At 42.0% G+C, this 16,901-nt stretch overlaps 1 protein-coding gene across 3 annotated transcripts in view; it reads right to left on the bottom strand.

Annotated features, from left to right (window-relative positions):
- The window catches only part of JADE3 (jade family PHD finger 3), a 72,444-nt gene extending 62,066 nt beyond the window's left edge, over positions 1-10,378 (bottom strand). Inside the window, exons 1-2 of one of the 3 annotated variants that reach the window (XM_068141013.1) lie at positions 9,441-9,649; positions 8,129-8,196 (exon numbers count right to left, since the gene is read on the bottom strand). The gene's annotated coding sequence lies outside the window, so the exon portion shown is untranslated. Of the gene's footprint in view, positions 1-8,128; positions 8,197-9,440; positions 9,650-9,929; positions 10,094-10,126 lie in introns of those variants that run through there. The other 2 variants (XM_068141004.1, XM_068140997.1) reach the window with 2 other exon arrangements.
- Between the last annotated feature and the right edge of the window lie 6,523 nt (positions 10,379-16,901).

The raw sequence follows: 16,901 nt of genomic DNA, 5'->3' as shown, positions 1-16,901 counted from the left end.
GTACAACACAAGGGTTCTAACAGGCTGTAGAACATGCACTTCCCAGTTTTTTCAACTGATGTGACTATAAGGAATTTGAGTACTTAATGTGATTACACCGAATATTCCTGACCCTGAAGGTGGTTTCATTGGCCACAGAAAAATACCCTCAAACAGATCGCTTCATATCAGAACATTTAGTCAGTACTTAATTGAGTAAGTCAGTTCCCAGAGGGGGAATAAAAAAAGAAGGGCAAGAAAAAAGTAACAGAACATTAACTTCACTTGCTCACTACAGTGAGCTGAAATACTTTGGACATCCTTCATCAAACTCAGGACATTAATATTTGTGAGATTTCATAAGGAAAGGATTCCTGTTCTTTCTCTTGGTCAGGCATCTGATCATGTCAGCAAACCACCCCCTCCCTCAGCACAGAAAACTCCATGAATAATGTACCCAAGTTTTGCACGACGACCACAAAACACAAGACTTAGAGCACAATCAAACGGCAATTACTGAAGCAGCAGACACAAAAACACAGTAAACAAGACTCCATCAACTTCATCCTTTGTGGCTGCAAATTCCATAGCAGAAACCAAAAATTACTTCTTCCTTGAAGATGATCTTAAACAGTCAGAAAGGATTTGGGGCTTTTTTTATTGCTATGAAAAAGAAACATGTCAACTAACTAATCCTTTTCCAAAGCTATTCCCACATGACAAGCTCTGAGAAACAAGCAGGGAAATTCTGGGCTCAGTGGAGTCAATAGGAATTAAAGTCAGTGCCAAAACAAGCCAGACATTAACAAAGCATTTATTTAATGAACTTGTGAGCAGAACTCCTAAGCCACATTTATTCCCAAAACTTCCTATGCAAGTATGTTGGGGAAGGGTAGATGGGTTGCAAGATCTAGTTGTAATGCAATTATCCCTTTAAAGCACCCGCTGCCAGAAAAGTTTACTGTCAAAAGGAAAAATGTGATCTCTAATTAAATTTTCTATAAACATACAAACCTTTATGATTTCTTGTAGTTTATTAAGGTAAGACTTCCACTGTAAAAAGCTGTCACTTTTACAGAGGCAAAGCGTTAAAGCATTGTTTAGCACTGGGTTAAAATAGGCGTACAGACACTGCCACTCACACCGGGACAGATGGGCTTCCCCCACTTCTGAGGAAGACAGCAGGTAATGCTGTCCCTCACCCCACACTGGCATTTCTGCACTTTGAGGACACAAACAACATCCAGATCCCCTGTGCTACACTTGCCAAACCCGAGGTGAAAAATTTGCTCCAATAGGTTTGCTCCTCAAGAATTTTACATAACTTCTGCTTACATGAAGCATGAAAACTTGTATAATCATGTCAAGTCCTGGAAAACTCAACAGTGAAAGCAAACACAGGAACTGACCTTCTCCTTTGAGAATTACATCTTACAGTTAAACCCACAATTCTGACTGATTTAAACCTCTAGGAGTCTGTAAGAGACCCTGAACAGGCAGAGGTGCCATAGAGGAGCATAATGTGGCATTAAAAGCTCTAAAAGATAGATCTAAAGATGCTTTATTATGGCCAAAGAAGTATGATAACAAGAGTGAAGAAGGCTCAACTTCTTCCTTGTGCAGCAGTTGACACTATTGCCATTTCTTCAGAATTAAATATACGCAACCAATCTGATCATTGTAATGCATTTACAGCAGTGCAACACCTTCAAATGGCTAGAAAAGCTGTTTTCTTTGACAGAATGAGCTTAATGTGGATTCCCTACAATGATTTCAAGGAGGAAAAAACTTGACAAAAAATTGTGGGGTCGTAAATGTTTAGAAAAGAATTTGATAACAAATGTATCTTGGCTACATTCAAGCATTTTGAAAGTTACTTAACTACGCCAATGTTTTGCTGCCTTGTTTTTACAAGCTCATCTTGATACACTGAAGTTTGATTTTGAAAAATACTTAGCATCTGTACAAAACACACATCAGCAATTGTATTTAAGTCAAACACACAGATTCAACTTGCTTAACCAAGCACAACTTACATATGCCCAGGCATAAGATCATAGTTTTAGTTGAATCCGCAAGCAAAATACTAATCACGCCAATACGAGCATTCGCTGAAAAAAATGGTATAGCATGAACATCTTCTCTTCTAGGAATATTTAAAAATACAACTTGATTTTTCAGTGGAAGATGCTTGTATATATACACATATGTAACCCCACATAAATGTACCAGCCATAAAAAAAACTACCACCCACAAAAACACCACACCACTCCACATAAAAACTCTGACGAGAGAAGAGCCCCTAGCACACCTACATGAGTCTTATTAAAAAGAGAATCCCCAGTGGTCTGTCAAAACATTTTCAGGACAACTGTAAATAATCCAAAGTTCATAATGTCCAGAGGCTGGTACAGGAGATAAATTTAATTTGACCTAGCTGATTTATAGGATCCCAAGAAGACTATGAGACACTCACTAGAAACACTGTTTTCTCTGATAAGAAAGAAAAAGGAGGGAAGTCAAGGCAAAAAGAAGAGGGGACAGCCAACAGGAGACTACAAAGACATCAAAGACATGCCTGGGAGAGATAAGTAGAAACTATAAATCATGTTCAAGTTGTTGTGTTCACTTGAGGCTTTTTTTTTATTTACTTTAGATGGTTTTTTTCAACCCTTAATCCATTCAATACCTCAAAAGTGAAGTACATGAAATGTGGAAGTCAAGCATGCAGAAAACAAATTAATTTTAATAATATTAAGTAGTAAATGAAATGGCACCTGCAAAAGCGATTAGACTTCAGCAACCTAATGCACGTCCCTGTTGGCTGTTACATACAGAGGCTTCTGAAAAGCTAGAACAAGTACACCAAAGATGCCTAACAAAGGATCTCAGACAGCATTTAAGCCAGATTAATCCATGTAAAGGGAGTCACAGGGCTCTGACTGATACTGAGCCGATTGCCAGGAGTGTAAGCTTTCTAATCATCTAGGTCTCACCTTCTGAAGTTTTATGGCATTTATAGAGGAAGAATAACAGAAACATTACACATCAGATATGACACAGAACCATATATATTCAGCAACAGAGGGGAAAAAGGAATAAAAAAAAGTAGTGATACATAATGTAATTTTTAACCTCCTCCCCTTTCACTAAGCACAAGACAGAGTCTTTGTATTTTGACAGCAGCTGTACCATAGCTTTTTCACCTTTCCAAAGGCACAGAGATCTGATCAGACCAAGTCAAAAGCATACATGGATGCAACCTGCTAGTCACTGGCAAATCTTGTTTGATTGCCACTGTAGGTAAACTTTTTGTATGCTTGCTTTATTTAAAAAGTAATTTAAAAAACCAAAACTCATCTTACTACCAACTTTAAGCTACTTACACACTTGAAAAATACCTGCCTAAAGAAAAACTTTGCTCCTGTTTAATGTCTATTTACACAAAAATCTGAAATTTATCCCATTTTTTTCTGCCCTTTTTTTTTTTGTCCAAAAAAAACCCCAAAGAAGCATTAATCAAAGTGTAGAAATTTTTTTTTCCTGTAACAGGGACAAAATTATTTTAAAACAATTATTTCCACACAGGAATTGACACCATTAAGCAGAAGTGACTTTTACTTCCTATGTATGCTAATAGCCGTTTACAACTCTGTTGCTTACAAACATGCACCTTTCCATTAAGGCCATCCTTTCAGTTCCTCCCTCACTCTCAGCACATTCTGTTGCAGAGCTCCAGGTTCAAATTTGTCAAGCAAAAATGCTTCATTTCTGAAGACTGCTCATTTCATGCTACGGTGGAAATGATTATGCTGTTCACACAAGGAAGACTGCAACTTCATTATCAGGTTTAAGTATTTGCCTTTCAGTTGCGTAAATGACAGTTAATTTGATTTTTGTAAAAGACTACAACTGCTTTCCAATTAGGCTGAAGTTGAAGAATTACCAGCACTCCTCCAAGCAAGGTTAAGACTATCAAAGCATAGCAACACTGACCACTGGTAACCTTTCCCTTGTCACACCACCGGTCAGCAGTTCTTCTAGAAAGACAAAAACTATGTTCTGTGCTTGATATGAGCATTTCTTCTCCTTCCTGTCAAATAACATTTAACAAGGTTTACATTGCAGAGTAATCACCTGTTATAACTATTTCAGCCAGTCACCTGCTGGGAAAAGAGCCTATTTACACCAGAGCAGGAACAGCAGTATGAGTCTGTTACACCTCTTCCCTTGCAAGTACCAATAAAACTGGGAGAGGTCTTACTCCTACCTTTCCTTCCACTGAGGCTCCTCCTCACCAGATAACTGCTGAGCCTACCATTTTTCTGTGCATCTCCATAACTCGCTCTCACACTGTGTGTTTTAGCTCCATGAGGTTTTGGCTTTTGTTGTTAGTTAGCTGAAACCTGGATGGGACATAGCATTAATTGAAACAATGAGTCCTGTTAACAGCAGTTTTGGTATCACAGCCTGCAAATTAATGCTGGAAGAATACTAAAGGCATATGAGCAGCTAAAAACAGAACAAGAAAGAGAATTAAAAACTGCAAGTCATTCTACTAGGGACAAATTTTTCCTCCCTTGACAGGATATACACTTCTCACATTTTTGTATCCAGTGGTTCAAGATGTAAGATTTTTCTATGCAACAGCAGGATGATAACGCTGCCATTTTACTTTGCCATAGTTGATACATTGGGAAGATTTAAATACTTCCACAACCAAAATAATTTTCTCAGTATCTTCATGACTCTTTAAAGTGTTATTTTTAAATTGTCCAGTCTATTAAAATGTGCACATTTTTAAGTGGTATGAATGAATGAATCCTCAGAATTTAGTTATGTTTCACAAGTGCTTGTGAACACCCATGTTACTATATCAATCTAGCAGCCTACCAAACCTAACCACCAAGTTGCACCAATCTAACAAGCAAGATACCTTCAGTTAAAAACTTCTAATGCTTGTAGCAGATACATCAATTATTTGCCTATTTAAACAATTTCAGTAATCCAGTGCTACATGAGAAACTATCACAATTAAAAGCTATTTAGCACACAGGCATGTCCTATGCAGAAGTTTTCCTCTCACAATTTGATCATTTACCCAACAGCATATTCCAAAATCAGAACTACCTGCGAATTTAAAACACAGCTTAGAAAACCCTTTGTAACACAGCTGCACAGAATTAACTATTTGCAATAAATGCTCCTGGGTCTGTTGTTCACTTTGCACACCTGGTAGGCAGGGATCCCTTTGGAGGATCCCAGCATCCCAGCATGCACTCCCCCACTACACATCACTAACCCTCGGAAGCTGTTGGACTTGCTGCTGTCAAACCACTTGTGCGGGAGTGAAACTGCTCCCTAGGACACAAACAACAGCTTGAGCTTTTCACCACCAAAGGCTACCACGCAGTTAGGAGCTTTTAGCAGATAATGACAAGAGGTTAAAAAGGAAAAAGAAAAGAAAGGGGGCAGGGTGAGAAGTCCTGGACAGTAGATTAGCAAAATAATGCTTAATTCCCTCAAGACCGTGTGACAAGTATATTCATTTAAGCAACCTGTCAGGCATGTGTATAAACCTGTTTTTTAACATCTCCCTACAGCTCTAATTAAAACACAAGGAGGTATTAAAGACATGATATGTTATGTTCAGCATTCAATTCAATAAACAAGAAACACAGCTCTGCAATCTGATGCTGTAACAGGTGTACTTTAAAGAAGGAAAGCACTGCAAAGTTTTCAAAGTTTAACAAGCTAAGGCAGGCATTCCAGAACTTAATCTAGGAGAAAGTTGTAACAAATAGCATCAGCAGTCACAGGCTTATCCTCCCACCTTCTGCTCCTCTGAACGGGGCAACTTAACAATTGCCAGCAGAGGCTCTGCAGCCATGCTTGCAGCTCAAGGTCTCTTCCGTTTCTTTAAATCGAAGTAAAGATTGTATTACAGCTCTACAAATGCAGGAGCTTCCATTAGCCCCAGGATCACACATCCCAGACTATTCTAATCCCAAAATTCTCAGTCACCTACAGACTGAAACTAAGATTTTATATGCTGGAAAAGTTCAGATGCCACCTAGAGAAGGGTGACTCGGAAGTAAATAAATACGAAAGAGCAAACAGCCCAGGGAAGCAGGGAGGTGGTTAGTCATTACACAGAAATCTCCCTGCAGAAGTCAACACCCAGGCTGTCACACTACACTCTGAAAACATTTCTGTCAGACACCACATTACAGCTGAAGTAAGTTGAAGCATCAATAAAACCATTATCTATAAAAACACTTTTTAGGGGCTCTGCACATCAAAGGCGCAGTTACAGCTAGAAGATAGTATATTAAAAAAGAGTAATTTTGAAGTGGTCGTGTAATTGATCATTTAACATGAATAAAAGAAGTCACTCCTCCAGCTCTTTTTATTTTAAACAGCAGCATTAATTTAAAATCAGCTAAATATATAAAAGGTAAGTAAATATAAAAGAAGTCACCTCTACCACTCTATTTTAAATAGCAGCATTAAGTTAAAATCAGCTCTGTGATAAAATGCACTTTCATATAATTATTTCACTTTTCAGAGATGCCATCAAGCCCTACAGACCTCTGGCATCTCCCACCCCCACCTGACCCAGCCTCTGCCAGCATAAAACCAGCCAAGGCCCTGACAGTACATAAACATCCCTAGTAAGAGCTACTACCACTTGACTTAACATGGAAACTAACAAGTTGTGTCAAAATTGCATTTACATCTCTAATTATATGAAGCCTTAAGTGTTAAAAGCACTGCAAATCTTCTGAAAAGAGAAATGCCACATGACTTCAGAGAACGGGTTCCCCCCTCCAGAAATTCAGAAGTCCCCAAGTTCCCTCAGCTGTAGGTCCTGCAAAAATGGCAGGAGTGGGAACAGATTAAGCTGGCATGATCAAATGGCAGGTTTTGGCTAAATCCATGTCTGTCTATAAAATAAAGTATCACGAATTAAAAAGCAGACAAAACTGCAAGTTTACAGTTATAAGATACATTCAGAGAATGATACCCACATTTAACAGAATATTAACTTTTACATTTAAGTCAAATGTAACATTCTTTGTTACTAAACTGCCCCATACAGTGGGCACAGCACTACGCTATCAATCCCATTCAGGTAAGAGCCCACTAAACCATATAACTTCTAAAGCAGAGTTTGAGGCACCAGAGGAGAAAGACACACAACAAAAACAGAGGTTTATAGACTATTTTCACCCATAGATCATAAAAGACACACTACTAAAATGGGTACATGTTTCTGCTCTGGATCCATTCCAGTTCTCACTGGGCTAACCAGATATACAGACACCATGCTGTGCTCTTTACTCCCTGGATCACAACAGTCAGAAATTTATTTCAAAGACTGAATTAAGCTACCTAAATAGACCAGAGAGATCACTGTAGGGGCATCAACTTCAACATCAAACTCAAAGCACCTTGTACAGGGTTTAACTTCACTTCTCACCAGCAGGTCTAACAAATCTAACCATTTTCACCACAGCCTTGGACACCTGCAGTCACACCAGCCAAGAATTCAGGTCACAAGTCAAGACACTCCACAAGCCAACTGCAGCAGGCTCTCTGGGATCAACCCTCTACCACACTCAGCACACAGTAGCTACTACAGTGACCATACAGGTGCCTATGCGTACACATATATGTGTGTATATATATGCACATGCAGGTAAAAATACTACTCAGTTGAAGCCAAGCAGACTTTCAAAATCCTCTTTTGTAAGCAAACCACCCAGCTCTATGGAAAACAATGTGTCTTTTAAAAATCAAAAGGAAATCCTCCCACCCCCAGATATCCCAATAAATCTCAGGTGCAAACTTCCTCATTTTTTGCCACAGAAAGGAAAAATCTGGGTTTATTATAACACTAAACTGAGAGCTCAAGCTTCCACATTCACAGCAGATTTTCACAATTTTAACGAGATCCCAAAAGAACATGCATCTTTGCCAATAAACACCACTACATATGTTCCTTCATCAACTCTCCAGCAATTTTTGCAGGTACCTGCTGTATGTACTTAATGCAAAGCAAGAAGAAAAAAAGGAAGAAAAAAAAAACAACAAAAAAAAAAACCCACAAAAAACCAACCAAACACCACAGTTATGCTGACTGACCCAACTCAGGAACTCAGGGGAATTTTTCCTGCTGGGGGAGGAAGGGAGGCCTGTTCCATAAAAGGAACCTAGAAAGAGGAAACATCAAATGAAAGACAGGTAACAGAAACAGCTCTCATTATTTTGATGACTTTCACTGCATCTAAAGCCCAGCTTTTTCATAAGAAAGCTTTTTTCTCTTTTGCATTAAAGCCAGGACACGGCAAGACCAGCCTGGAAAGAGGTCAGAAGTTCAGTTGAACAAAACAAACGTAAAAACAACAAAAAACCAACCACACACACCACCCAAAAAACCAAAACTCACAAACCCAACAAAACTAAAACTTTGGGACGCAAAAAGACTTTTTAATTTTAATTTGAAAAGTCACTTTCTTAACTAAAGGCACTTCAAATTGCATTTTCTCCCTTCAATAAATGCAGGTGAAGGCTTTTCTGACATCCTGCTAAGGAACTCTGTGGCAGGCTTAAAAGTTACGCTAACGCGCCTTCATCCAAGTCACCCTTTCTTCTCTACACTTATCCGGCTCTCACATTTTCAAGTTAGTTCTAATCATCACTAAGACACGGTCTCGATTTGTAGAGATTAGCAGGTGTGTTTGAGATGCTCTGCAGAACAGCCCACAACGTGCACCAACATGACGTAAAAAGTTGGCTGCATATAAAATATATGCGTATTTTGCATGGACCGCGATAAAATACACTTCTCTTCAGTCTTTCAGTTTTAGTGCAAATGTTCCCTTACGTTAACAGAGAGACACAACAGCTTTCACGTTTGTACTGTCTTCTAATCACAGGGTCTCTAATCACAACTGGATGCTGTCTCCAGTATCCTCTTCTGAACATGAAAAAAAAACAACATGCGGCTTTCAAGTGCAGCACTATTTAATGATATTTTAATTAAAGTAGATAGGCATTTATTATAGCAATTTGTGAACAATAGCTGAACTCTTCAAATAAGTGTAAGTGCTCTTCATAAAAGAACTGTAGTTAAAAACTAGAAAAAGTAGCAATTATTCTTCCCATTAAGATGTATTTTAAGGCGTCCTGTACCCAATTCTCCCACTAACCATAACAGAACTACTTGCAAGTGCTACTTTTGCTACATCCCTGGCCGCTAACCATACTGGTGGCCACTAAGTCCGTAAAAAGAAACCATGCCTTTGCAGAGAGACAAGCAACGTTAAAGCAGACACCGTGCGAGGGAGCAAGATTTGATACGGACAATCAAAGTCAGGACCTTCTTGTCCCTATCGCTACAAGCACAGGGGGCACTGGGGCGCTATGTGCGCCCGCTGCCCGGGATCAAACTTACCTCGGCGGCACGGGGGGCCGCGGTAGGGCTGCGCTACCGCCTCAAACTCAGTTCTAGCAAGTTCCTCGACATGCTGGCGGAGCGGTGCTCGGCAGCGGACAAGCGCCTGGCTGTCTGTCTGCCCGGCTGTCTGTTCGCCCGCCCGCCACGCCCAGCCACGCTCCGCAGGGCCCTGCCGGCTCGGGCACCGGCGGGTCGCCGCCTTCTTGGGCTGCGGCGAACAAAAGGGCGCTTCGCCGGGGGCCGCCGCCGCCGCCCTGCCCCTGCTGCCCCTCGCGGGCACAGCCTGGCGAGTGCGGGGGCGGAGCGGCAGCTCGACTCCAGTGGCGCGGTGAAACCGCCGCAACTTTTCCCTCCGGACGCGGTCGAGGCCGCAGCGCCCACGCCGGACAGGCGGCCCGCCGCAGCACCCGAGAAGACGCTGTCCACCCGGCACAGCACGGCCGCCCCCCTGGACCCGGCTTCGCGCCCCCGCGACGCCTCACGTACCCCGCGGGACCTGCCGTCTCCCACCCGTTCACGGCTGCTTCCTCCTCCTCCTGCCCGGCCTTGGCGCCAAACGCCGCCACCTCCCGCCCGCCGCAGGCCCGGCGCCTCCCCCGCGCACAGGCCCGGCGCGGCGGCCCCGGCGGCCCGGTGCCCGCCCCCCGCCCCGCCTCCATGCGGGCAGCCCGGGGAGCGCTCACCTCCCGCCGCCGACACGGCACGGCGCGCCGCCGCCTCCTGCTCGCCGGCGTGGGCGGCCGCGGCCGTCAGGGCTGGTGCTGGTGCTCCCGCCGCGACAGCGGCTGCGGCTGCTGCCTTCCCGCGCCGGCGCGCATCGCCTCAGCCCGCCCGCCCGCCCGGGCCCGTAGCCGGCGGCGACTCCCGCCCTGCGTGCCGGCTGGTCAGAGCGCCCGCCGCCAGGCCCCAACCCCGCGCTCGCCCCACTCCTCCTTCTCCGGCGACGGCCGCACAAGAGCCCTATTGTATTATTGACACTGCTGGGCTACAGGCCCCGCCTCTTCCCCTTCCCTCCCAGCCCGCGCCGGGCCTTCCTGCCAGCTGCGCCGGCAGAGCCGGCCCCCACCCCAGCGAGCGGGCGGGAAGGGGCCTGAAGGGTAGGCTTCGGTCCTAGCCCTTGAGGCAGGCGTCAGGGCTGAGAGGAGAAGGTGTCCAGTGTAGACGACAGGCAAAGGATAACGCATGGCTTGTAGCCCCGCAGCTATCGGCTACCGCGACACTAGTCTGGGACGAGGACAGAGGTGTCCCTAGACGTGGCTACATTCCAAGAGGTTCCAAGGGCACCACCATCGCTGCTTTGTCCTGTTCTAAATTGAGATCATTTTACAAAAGTGGCACAACTTGTGAAGTGATGAGAACAGAGTCTTACCTTAAGGCAGCTTTTGTCTATCTAGCCAGTAACTGAGCTCCCCCTCAAAACAGTATTTGATAGAATAAATGAAACAATGGCAAACATTCTGCAAATCTCTGGTATTAGGCCCCACACCCACACACATTTCCTGTGCTGCTGTTACCAACTACCACTTGGATCAAATGCTCTGAAGACACCTTTTGCCTTCCTTAGCAGAAGGGCTGCAGCAAAGAGATTTATCTGAACACCCTTCGGGTGCTGCAGCCTCATTCTCCATGCACGCAGTAACTGAGGCAGGGAAAGGCAATGGAAACTTGTCAGCAAATGAAATAGAACCTGGGGTCCCAAGTCTGGGATACAGACCTTCTCTCCAGGTCAGGCACAAAGAAGAAACAGCAAAAATAAAATAACAAGGAGTACATAGGAAAGTAACTAAGAAATGACCAGCATGCACGGCAGGGAGAGTTTGGGATGCCTGAGAGGCACTTCTACAGTGTTTCGAGACAGCAGCCAAAAGACTAGGTGAAACATTGTAAGAAAGGAAGTACTGTTTCAGGCCAAATGTTCCATCTAACTCAACAGCCTCCCACCTGCCCTACCCAAGTCATGGCTCCCCCTGCATCAACTTCCTCCTGGCCCAAGGGGGCATCCACAGTAATATAGTTCCTTCAATTATTCTGCAAGCCTCCAACTATTTGTTGTTCAGATTTCCCAAGCAGGATGTGGCACATCTATTTAGTAACCCTTGGCAGATCACTTCTCCAAGTACTACTCCAAGTTAACTTTCACTGAATCCATGTAAGCTTCTGACTGTAAATCACCACTAGAAAGAATTCCATGGGTCTAGCACCTGTTGAAAAACAAACAAAGAAAACCACCAACACCCCCCTCCCCCAAACAAACACAATAGATGGTTAATATTCCTGCATGCAATATTAAGTGTAGCTTTCTACAAATTCAGTTAGACCACAACCAAACACATGTGACTTCCTTCACACACCAATGATCACTTCATTTGCCTTCTATTCATTAATATATACTTGCCAGGAAAACACTGAGCAGCTTCAGAAAACCACAACATCAAGGAAAATACCAAGAATGCTCCCACCACCATGACCTGTGCAGTCTGTACAAAGCTGGGTGGTCAAAGCAGCAGGGCAGGCAATATTAATTAAGACAAGAAAGAGATTTGAAGTCCCAAATGAAGAGAATTCAGAGTAATAAAACCAAGTCCACGCACAATAGAAAAAAGACCCATTCTCTAATCATAAAAGGAATTTAAAGTCAAATTGAATTAAACAATCTTTTTGAGTACCAATATCTTTGTCTGAATTTTAAAACTATTTCTATTCTTTGTTCATGATACCTGCTTAATAGAGTGCATATACATAGCATTTAAAGTATCCATCATCCTGAAGGGCAAAGAACGTATATTCCCAATAGTGAAAGAAACATGCCTATGAGGTTTCCTGCCTGATTACTTCACACATGAATGACCTCATCAGGAGCAGATGCAGCCCAACCTGAGAAAGGTGTTGTGCAGCTGTCTTCCTTTCTCATGCCTGAAATCACACACACCCCCTGTGCTGGCTAGCACATGTCAGGAGAAGACAACATACAAATCTCTAGTTCTACAGTAAATCCATAGCTGTACAAGGTAGGCTCAGGGCCAAAAGATAGGTGAGACGGAAAACCTGTCGGGCTAATTTCAATAAATGCTTTTATGTGCAAATAAATCTGTTATCTCATCCTGTGTAACTTTGAACAAGCTATTTACCATTTGGTAAGAATTTACAAAGAACTACATTTACATTTGCTATGCATTTCTTTAGGAATACCCTAGCAAGATAAATAAATATGGAGCAGCTTGTACACTGTTGTTCTTTTTAAAGACATAGGCAACACAGTTTACACATTTTATCAAGAAGGGATGAACTACAGATGCTCTTATGCACCTAAAGAATATAAGGAATTTACAAAACTTGTTGATAAAATACAGCACAGAAAATGAAGTCTTGCCACAGGAGGAATGTTCTGAAAACGCCAAGTATAAGAGATATAGTCAGGATAATACAATGTATATATCCCTAGCACGTTCAAATTGAACCAAGTCATTATGCTGCACAAAGGCTGCCCATAGTATATTAGGGTATTAAGAAAGTTGCACTGAAGTAATGTTTAACATCAGAGAAATAAGGTCACACAGAGTTTAATGTGGACTGGAGCCACAGAAGAAGCATCTCTAAATGAAATACTTCTGGCTATTTCAGAGAATTTCAACAGAAAAGCTTTTTTTTTTTCCTCCCCCTCCCCCCCCCCCCCCCCCCTTACAAATCTGCTATTTCTGGTCAAATGCCAGAGAAGTAAAGAACAACATACATGTGAGGGAGAAATAAGAGGAACCGGAAAGGTCTGGGACGTAAACTCATACCCCTAACCTCCAAAGTCTTTGCAGCATTCCCAAATCCTCATGTAGAAGCCTGCATAGGCAACGATTCCAGTTGACTCTGATAAAAGAAATACACAGGTACCAAAGCCTGGAACACCACCTTTCTTTGAAATGTGTAGATGCTGCACAAAAGTCGCTTCAGCAGTAGAAGAGATACCACTGAAGAAGCCTTTATACAACATCCTTGAAACCCTCGAAACAACATCCTTTATACAACCCTTGAAACCAGAGCAAGCATTAGTAGCTACAGGGGAGAGATAGGAAAAGCTCACGTCCCGTATTTTCCTTTCACAATACACAAAATTATCGAGGTGTTACCAAACGAGAGAGTTGTTATTGTGGAGTAACTTTCATTATTCTGCGAGAAAAAAAGATGCAAAGCAGAAACTCATCTGAGGGTAGCTAGCTGTCTTTAAGCTCTCTGCTTCTGATACAAACAGAAAGGAAGAGCCCTCACAGCTTCAAAAGATTGTCTTCAACACTAAATCTAATCCTTTAGCACTTGTTGGCAGCTATCAAAAGATGCCCTCGGGTCATAGCACAGCCCTTCCATTTAATCTCCAGAACCTTTTAAAAAAAAGCAGCCCCTGAAGTGGTTTTTATGGAGGTACTTCAGAAATGGGGGAAAAGGTCTCCCCTTATAAGAAGATCAGCACACTCAAACAAAAGAGAAGAGGGAAAAAAGTACTTCCAAAATCATGAAGCATTTGCTCACTTTAGAGCAAAATGTACCAGCTTCAGTTCCCAGTACCTGACAAGTTCAAAGTTTTGTGCTTAGGGAGATCTTCAATTTATCTTTCTCCTTCTAAGACAGTAACACAGAACAGAGAACTGCCAGCAACTTTCAAAATCTACTAGCATTATGACTCTGTACCTTAAATGCATACAAGTACCTAACAAAAACAAATCAAAGGCTACGTCTTATCATATTAGTGAGGAAACAAGTAGTACTGTATTAGTAGGAAACAAACTTGCCTCAAAGAGTAGGAAATGTAGCTGTCTCCATAGCACCATATGTGCACTTGGGGGTGAAATCTCCCCTACAGCAGCCAGCATCCATGTAAGTGGAAGGAAGTAAGGCTGCTGCTCCATTCAGTGCTCAGAAATCACAAGTCAATGGTCACTCCACCCTTCCCCAGCCCCCCAAAAAATTTGTTTCAATCTTTTTACTTATTTTTGAGACACACAAGTTTAATGGTTCAAACAGCTAACAAAACTAAGTTTTCTTCACTACAACCAGGGCAAAAGACACCTAAAATCAAAGTGGAGATTCTCATGTGACTCTGTGAACAGGGTCTTCATGACTGTGCTACTTGTGATAAATTCTGTTGGAAAAGCTGAGATAGACATACTGCTGTCATGAGACACAGTGTCCTTTGAGTTCCCAGCAGAGCAGAGGTGCCCAGGCTTAAATTTAGCATCATCATTCAGGTAGGATCTGTAATAATATGTTACTTTTAGCCTTTGCAGTTTTTGAACATCAAACACTCATTGAAACACTGTTCAAGAGCTTAACAACCCCACTGTAATTTCCTATCACCTTTACCTGGTGCTTTTAAGGACAAATTTTCTGTTGCAGTTTTAATGGAGAATGCAAAGGAAAGCCACATGTATTTGGGTAATCTCTTAGACCCTTGGCAACACTGGCAATTTTAAAGTCTCATGCAACTGCAAAGAAGATGGCTCCTACTTGACAGATGCTAGCCACACTGCTTAATATAGTCTGGGAAGATACTCAGCTACTCACAGCCATGAAGCTGTACATAGCTGGGGATTATCACCAGATGCTTAAAAAAATATATAGGGATGAGAAGCTGCACATTTTTCTGTGTGTACTCAGAAAACTTTGGAGGGATTTTTGTTTTTTAAAGCTTCTCCCACTTCCCCTCCCTTTTCTTCTGTCTTACTCAGAACCAGCGATGACTATGTATGCACCATGAAGACTGCATGACCACAAACATGACCATCAACAGTCTTACAGTCAACCAGGCATTCTGAAGAGATGAAAGCAGCAAAAAGCATACTTGATCAAACTGGACACCAAGATATTAGTGTTTGGCCCATTCACATACTGTGACTCCTAACTATTCAGTGAAACCTCCTATACATCCTGCTTTTACCTGGTCAGTTTCCCAATACATAGACAGTTGTGTTGAGAGACAGCTCAGACAAGATAGTTTTGAGAAAAACTTCTAGCCTGGCAATACAAAGAAGAAGTCAATATTTTTCAGGAATTGTTATCTTCACTCAATACCTATAGCTCATACTGCAAGCTCTGCAATGTCCAGGGGACAGAGTAGACCACCACAGAGCTGCCTTTCAGCTTATACTTCAGCAAGTACAGAATATGACAGCACACAACGTAATCAAATACTACAGCCCCATCCCACTCAAATCCATGCACACTACAGACAGTACTTAAAATCACCAATTAGTCATAGCTTTTAATATTGTTGGACTAGAGTTTGTTTTAGATTGGATTTAAATATGCCTTGAAAGAGTGGCTCCTGCAGATCCCCAAAGATTTATGTCACCTTTATGGATTCAGAAGGCTTACTCAATTAAAAAATAAACGGCACAAAGGTTCAAAGGAATCAACAAGGAACCTAATAGCAAAAAACAGTTTAGAAATTACACAGGCAGGCACCTAGACTGATAGTAGATCTTAAAAGGTTCATTTCTCAAAGGTTTTTATTAAATCTTCCTGAAAAAAATAATTCTGGGAAATCAACACCTTCTAGAAGATATCAGCAGCAACATTAGTTTAATACAGCATTCAAGTTTCTGTGCATATTCAATAAAGCCTAAACACTTAAAAGCCAGCACTTAAGAGATTAAGATATTCAGCTACAGAGTTCTTGTCACACGTGAGTAGAACTCATTTTTGCCCTTATTAGTCAGAAATACTGAATCACATATTATGCAATAAAAAAATCCAGGCCACCTTTTGGAACTGGAATAAAACATAAAATTGTCCCAGTTATGTAAGTGCAGCCTTGTACATGGATTAGTTTTAAATCCATTCATTTCATGAACAACTGTTAGACATGACAAAATAAAGTGGGTGACTTCCTTGCAACTGGGTCACAGATACAGAGGTCCAGTTCAAAAAAAACCAAACAAACTTGTAAAACCATACAGTAGTAGCTACGTGTAAACCAAATGCTTTCATTCTTTAAAGCTTTACAAGTTAACTCAATATAGTCAAAGCGAAATTATATTGCTACAGTACTTCATGTTCTTGTAGTGGAAACATTCATGTTTCATGAAAGTATACAAGACTCTCATTTCTGAGCAGTTTGAAGCCAAGTTTGGAAATGTATTAAATGCTTACCTGTTTCCAGAAGTTAAACAGGATGTGCAAAGGACTTACTTTCCAAGTCAACATTTCTACCAGTATAACCATTCAATCTGGTTTTGCTGTGAGCACATCACTAGTGTGCATCTAATACCCGAGCTGGTAAGCATAGTTAAAAAGCACAAAACTTTGACAAATTAGAAAAATAGCCCAACAGCACCCCCCCTCCAAAAAAACCCAAACCCAACAACACACAACAAAACCAACTACCCAAAGCAAACAAACCACCCACCCCAACCCACAACAAAACAAAAGAACCCTGAAAACAACCACATGAACACAAAAGGCAGGGAGAAGTAC

This window comes from Melanerpes formicivorus, unplaced genomic scaffold (assembly GCF_026170545.1).
Source record: "Melanerpes formicivorus ecotype bairdi unplaced genomic scaffold, bMelFor1.0.p_v2 SCAF_1, whole genome shotgun sequence".
Lineage (NCBI taxonomy): Eukaryota > Metazoa > Chordata > Aves > Piciformes > Picidae > Melanerpes > Melanerpes formicivorus.
The sequence above is the reverse complement of the archived record's forward strand: the minus strand, read 5'-3'. Positions and strand labels throughout refer to the sequence as shown.